Source organism: Zea mays, chromosome 8, assembly GCF_902167145.1.
Source record: "Zea mays cultivar B73 chromosome 8, Zm-B73-REFERENCE-NAM-5.0, whole genome shotgun sequence".
Taxonomy (NCBI): Eukaryota; Viridiplantae; Streptophyta; class Magnoliopsida; order Poales; family Poaceae; genus Zea; species Zea mays.
In genome coordinates, this window is record NC_050103.1 from 158,872,072 (window position 1) to 158,879,157 (window position 7,086).

The window sequence follows — 7,086 nt, forward strand, 5'->3', positions numbered from 1 at the left end:
AGCCCAGCCTCGGGCGGGAACAGTAGCCCCAGACGAATTCATGCCTCGCCCGAGGGCCTCCTCAAGCAACAGGCGCACCCTCGACTCGCCCGAAGCCCAGCTCAGGCAGGCTTCGTTGTGAAGCAACCTTGGCCAAATCACCTCGCCAACCGACCGTATCACAGGCGCATTCAATGCGAGGATCGTCTGACACCTTATCCTGACACACGTGTCTCAGTCGGCAAGGTCGAAGTGACCGCAGTCACTTCGCCCTTCCACTGACTGACCCGATAGGAAACAGCGCCGCTCGTCCCGCTCCGACTGCTGTGCCACCCACCAGGGTGAGGCTGACAACAACTAAGTTCAGCCTCAGGCGCAACAGGAAGCTCCACCTCGCCCGACCTTGGGCCTCGGCCTCGGGAGGAGGTCTCCGCCTCGCCCGACCCCAGGGCTCGGCCTCAACCTCGGCCTCAGGAGGAGGTCTCCGCCTCGCCCGACCCCAGGGCTCGGCCCCCACCTCGACCTCGGAAGGTGGTCTCCGCCTCGCCCGACCCCAGGGCCCAGCCTCAACCTCGACCTCAGGAGGAATCGCGTCCTCGCTCGACCCCAGCCTCGGCCTCAGGAGGAGTCTCCGCCTCGCCCGACCTTGGGCTCGGACCGACCGCGCCACGGGGGATACATCATTACCCTACCCCTAGCTAGCTCAGGCTACGGGGGAACAAGACCGGCGTCCCATCTAGCTCGTCCCGGTAACAAGTAATGATGGCTCCCCGCGTGCATCCATGACGACGGTGGTTCTTAGCCCCCTATGGAAGCAAGGAGACGTCAGCAAGATCCCAGCAGCACCGACAGCTGTGCTTCTACAGGGCTCAGGCGCTCCCCCGACGACCAATTTACCGCGTACACAGGGCTCTAGCACCCCTCCGACAGCCACGTTGGCATGTACACAGGGCTCAGGCACATCTCTGCCGGACACGTTAGCGCATAGCTACACCCCCATTGTACACCTGGACCCTCTCCTTGCATCTATAAAAGGAGGTCCAGGGCCTTCATGCGAGAGGGTCGGGCGGGGGAATGAGCTGACGAACAGGCTCACTCTCTCTCTCTCTCTCGCGAACGCTTGTAACCCCTACTATGAGCGCATTCCCCTGGCGCAGGATAACACAAGCCGCGTTTTCCCCCCTTGTGTTCCATCTCGCGCCAACCCATCTAGGCTGGGACACGCAACGACAAATTTACTCGTCGGTCCAGAGACCCCCCGAGGTCGAAACGCCGACAGTTGGCGCGCCAGGTAGGGGCCTGCTGCGTGTTGACGAACAACTTCCCGTTGAGTTCTAGATGGGTAGTCTCCAGCAACCTCTTCAGCCCGGGACGCTGCTCCGCTTCGGGAGTCTCGAGTTCATGTCCCTCGACGGCGGCTACGACATGGTACTCCTCCCCCTGCAGCGCGACAACGACCACGACGGCCGTCAGCTTGCCAGGCGGCGGTGGACACGACGACGTCTTCCCCCCGTGGCGGAAGAGCAGCATCCGGGTTTGCCCCGCCGCCTTCCTCGCTGCAGGAGGAGGAGACGGGGCAATCGTGGCCAGGCAGGAGGCAGCACCTCATCGGCTGTCGAGCGAGTCGACGACGCCGGCACCCCAGCAGGGGACATGTCGGGCGTTGTCCTCGCACCTGAGACAACGACGAGTGTCGTTTCCCTGCAACATGCCAACCCCAAGCGGACAGATGACGCTAGCACTCTCGCAGAGGATTTGCTGAGCGTCAGCCTCGTACCTGAGATAACGGTGCAGTCCGTCCCCGACGCGACTTTGCCACCGTCCATCGATCAAGAGGTACCGTCCGTTTTCCACCCAGTGCCTTTTAGATTCAACTTCGATCCACCAAGCGACCCCGCTTCGGTGAGCGCTTTCGTAAAAGCGTATCCTAACCTTCCGAGGTACCATATGTGGTCATCTTGGGACCGACTGACGGCCTTCTCAACCTACGGGCCTCCGGGTTCCGAGGAAGAAGACGAGCCTGACTCTGGTTGGGATTTCTCCGGGCTCCGCGCTCCTAGTGCCATGCGAGACTTCATGACCGCATGTGACTACTGCCTCTCTGATTGCTCCGATGATGGCCACAGCCTTGACGACGAGGGTTGTGGCCCAAGTCGCGAATGTTTCCACGTCGATCTAGGGGGTCACGACGGAGGCAACCACCTCGGTATGTCGGAGGATGACGATCCCCCTAGGCCTGCTTCTCGCGTTGACATCCTGCGGGATCTAGTTGTGGTCCCAGTCCCTGCGGGGGGTCAGGACACACAACTCGAGCAAATCCGCGAGATGCAGGCCAAGCTCGACGAGGAAGCAGGGCAACTTGTGCAGCTCCAACAAAACATCGGGCAGGAGTGGGCAGGCCGAGCATGAAAGGGAAATGTGCCCTTGGGCCATTTCTAAGTATTTTGGTGATTGAGTGCAAACACAAGGGCCTAAATGTGAAAATATGCTCATGGATGAACAAAGTGTAAATCACAAGTAAAGGTATGTTTCTAAGCCTTAGTACATTAGTTTTGTGTACTAACATCTTGTCTAAGTGTTAGAAACAGGAGAAAGAAGAAAAGAAAAGAAGTGGAGAGTGGCTGTGTACAGCCAAAGGCTGCTTCGGGCTGGGGCACCGGACTGTCCGGTGTGCACCGGACAGTGTCCGGTGCGCCAGATCAGCGCAGCGCAAACCAGCCGCTCTCGGGTTTTTCTCCGGCGACTTCGGCTAAAATTCACCGGACTGTCCGGTGTGCACCGGACTGTCCGGTGAGCCAACGGTCGGCCGGGCCAACGGTCGGCCGCGCGATCGGCGCGCGACACGTGGCCGAGCCAACGGTCGGAAGGGAGCACCGGACTGTCCGGTGTGCACCGGACTGTCCGGTGCGCCAGATCTGCAACGGTCGGCAACGGTCGGCTTCGCTTTCTATGGAAACAAATCGGGCACCGGACAGTGTCCGGTGTGCACCGGACTGTCCGGTGCGCCACGAGACAGAAGGCAAAGATGGCCTTCCAGATTTGTTCCCAACGGCTCCTAGCTGCCTTGGGGCTATAAAAGGGACCCCTTGGCGCATGGAGGAGTACACCAAGCATTCCTACAACTCTTCTAAGCACCAAGACATCAATCTCACGCATTCGTTTCATTGTGATAGCATATAGAGCTCTTGTGGAGTTGTGAACTCTTTGTGTTGCGTTGCGAGCTCTTGTTGCGACTTGTGTGCGTGTTGTTGCTCTGATTTTCGAGTCTTGTGTGCGTTGCTCATTCCCACCTTACTCCGTATTTTTTTGTGAACTCAATTGTAAGGGCGAGAGACTCCAAGTTGTGGAGATTCCTCGCAAACGGGAAAAGATCAAAGGAAAGAAAAACACCGTGGTATTCAAGTTGATCATTTGATCACTTGAGAGGAGTTGAGTGCAACTCTCGTCCGTTGGGACGCCACAACGTGGAGTAGGCAAGTTTTGTACTTGGCCGAACCACGGGATAACCACCGTGTCAACTCTGTGATTGCTTTCTTGTGGTTATCTTGTTTTGAGTTCTCTCTAGCCACTTGGTCATACTTGTGCTAACCCTTAACAAGTTTTTGTGGCCTAAGTTTTGAACTTTTACAGGATCACCTATTCACCCCCCCCTCTAGGTGCTCTCAATTGGTATCAGAACCGTTCTCTTCAAGAAAGGGACTAACCGCCCGAAGAGATGGATCCTAAGGGGAAGGGAATTGTGATCAACGACAAGGAGAAGGAGTCCTTCGTCAACGAGCCAAGGGATGACAAGTCCAATGACTCGGGCTCGGGCCACAAGCGAAGAGATGGGAAGAAGAAGAAGACAAGACGTATCAAGGAGATCGTCTACTACGACAGCGATGAGTCCTCTTCTTCCCAAAAGGACGACGACCACGACAGACAAAGGAAACCGGTTAATTCTAACTTTTCTTTTGACTACTCTCGTATTCCGCAAAGTTCAAATTCACATTTGCTTTCTATTCCACTCGGCAAGCCCCCACACTTTGATGGGGAGGACTACGGATTTTGGAGCCACAAAATGCGTAGTCACCTATTCTCTCTCCATCCTAGCATATGGGAGATTGTAGATAGTGGAATGCACTTTAATAGTTCGGATAGTCCTATATTCATTAATGAGCAAATCCATAAGAATGCACAAGCTACTACTGTTCTTCTAGCCTCATTGTGCAGGGATGAATATAATAAAGTGAGTGGCTTGGATAACGCCAAGCAAATCTGGGATACCCTCAAGATCTCTCATGAGGGAAATGACGCTACCTTGCTCACCAAAATGGAGTTGGTGGAGGGCGAGCTTGGACGGTTCGCGATGATAAGGGGCGAGGAGCCAACTCAAACATACAACCGGCTCAAGACCCTTGTCAACAAGATAAGGAGCTATGGAAGCACGCGATGGACGGACCACGACGTCGTCCGCCTAATGCTAAGGTCCTTTACTGTTCTTGATCCTCATTTGGTGAATAATATTCGTGAGAATCCCAGGTACACCAAAATGTCGCCCGAAGAAATTCTTGGAAAATTTGTAAGCGGGCGGATGATGATCAAGGAGGCAAGGTACGTCGATGACGCGTTGAACGGTCCAATCCACGAGCCTCAACCCATTGCTCTCAAGGCATCGAGGAGCAAGGAGGCACTACCAAGCAAGGTGGTGCAAATTGAGGCGGCCGGGCTTAATGATGAAGAAATGGCTCTCATCATTAAGCGCTTCAAGACGGTGCTAAAGGGTCGCAATGGACAGCCAAGCAAGACTAAGACCAAGGGGAAGCGATCATGCTTCAAATGCGGTAAGCTTGGTCATTTTATTGCTAACTGTCCTGATAATGAAAGTGACCAAGAAAAGGGAAACAAGAGGGAAAAGAAGAAGCATTATAAGAAGGCAAAGGGCGAGGCGCATCTAGGCAAAGAGTGGGACTCGGATTGCTCCTCGTCCGACTCCGACAATGAGGGACTCGCCGCCACCGCCTTCAACAAATCAACCCTCTTCCCCAACGAGCGTCACACATGCCTTATGGCAAGGGAGAAGAAGGTATGTACTCGCAACTCTACCTATGCTTCTTCAAGTGAGGAAGAATCTAGTGATGAGGATGAAGTAGATTATTCATGTTTGTTCAAGGGCTTAGATAGATCTAAGATAGACAAAATTAATGAGTTAATTGATGCCTTGAATGAAAAGAATATACTTTTAGAAAAGCAAGAGGATTTGTTGTATGAAGAGCATGATAAATTTGTTGAGGCACAAAAATCCTATGCTTTAGAAGTTAAAAGAAATGAAATGCTTTCTTTTGAACTATCTACTTGTCATGAAACCATTTCTACTTTGAAAGGTGTCAACAATGATTTAAATGCTAAATTAGAAGTAGCAAATAAATCCAATTCTTGTGTAGAACATGTTGAAATTTGTACTAGGTGTAAAGATTTTGACATTAATGCTTGTAGTGAACACCTAGTTTCAATTTCCAAGCTTAATGATGAACTGGCTAGTCTTAATGCTCAACTTAAGACTAGCAAGAATGATTTCGATAAGCTAAAATTTGCAAGGGATGCCTATACAATTGGTAGACACCCCTCAATTAAGGATGGACTTGGCTTCAAGAGAGAAGCTAAGGACTTAACAAGCCATAAGGCTCCCATTCCCGCCAAGGAGAAAGGGAAGGCCCCTATGGCTAGTAATGTGCAAAAGAACCATGCTTTTATGTATTATGATAGGAGACAAACTAGAAATGCTTATAGGAGTTATAATGCTTTTGATGATTTTGACTCTCATGCCATGTTTGCTCCTAGTTCCTCTTATGTGTATGATAGAAATGTTACTAGGAGAAATGTTGTTCCTAAGAGAAATACTATTCATCATGTGTCTAGAAAGAATGCTATTCATGCTCCTAGGAAAGTAGTGAATGAACCTTCCACAATTTATTATGCTTTAAATGCTTCCTTTGCTATTTGTAGAAAGGATAAGAAAATTGTTGCTAGGAAGTTAGGGGCAAAATGCAAGGGAGACAAAACTTGCATTTGGGTCCCTAAGGATATTTGCACTAACCTTGTAGGACCCAACATGAGTTGGGTACCTAAGACCCAAGCCTAAATTTGCCTTGCAGGTTTATGCATCCGGGGGTTCAAGCTGGATTATTGATAGCGGATGCACAAACCATATGACGGGGGAGAAGAAGATGTTCACCTCCTACGTCAAGAATAAGGATTCCCAAGATTCAATCATATTCGGTGATGGGAATCAAGGCAAGGTAAAAGGGTTAGGTAAAATTGCAATTTCTAATGAGCACTCTATCTCTAATGTGTTTTTAGTAGAGTCACTAGGATATAATTTACTATCTGTTAGTCAATTGTGCAATATGGGATATAACTGTCTGTTTACAAATATAGATGTGTCTGTCTTTAGAAGAAGTGATGGTTCACTAGCTTTTAAGGGTGTATTAGACGGCAAACTTTATTTAGTTGATTTTGCAAAAGAAGAGGCCGGTCTAGATGCATGCTTAATGGCTAAGACTTGCATGGGCTGGCTGTGGCATCGCCGCTTAGCACATGTGGGGATGAAGAACCTTCACAAGCTTCTAAAGGGAGAACACGTGATAGGTCTAACCAATGTTCAATTCGAAAAAGATAGACCTTGTGCAGCTTGTCAAGCAGGGAAACAGGTGGGAGGAGCGCATCACAGCAAGAATGTGATGACCACTTCAAGACCCCTGGAGCTGCTACATATGGACCTCTTCGGACCCGTCGCCTATCTAAGCATAGGGGGAAGTAAGTATGGTCTAGTTATTGTTGATGACTTTTCCCGCTTCACTTGGGTGTTCTTTTTGCAGGATAAGTCTGAAACCCAAGGGACCCTCAAGCGCTTCCTCAGGAGGGCTCAAAATGAGTTTGAGCTCAAAGTGAAGAAGATAAGGAGCGACAACGGGTCCGAATTCAAGAACCTTCAAGTGGAGGAGTTCCTTGAAGAAGAAGGGATCAAGCACGAGTTCTCCGCTCCCTACACACCACAGCAAAATGGTGTGGTAGAGAGGAAGAACAGGACGCTCATTGACATGGCGAGGACGATGCTAGGAGAATTCA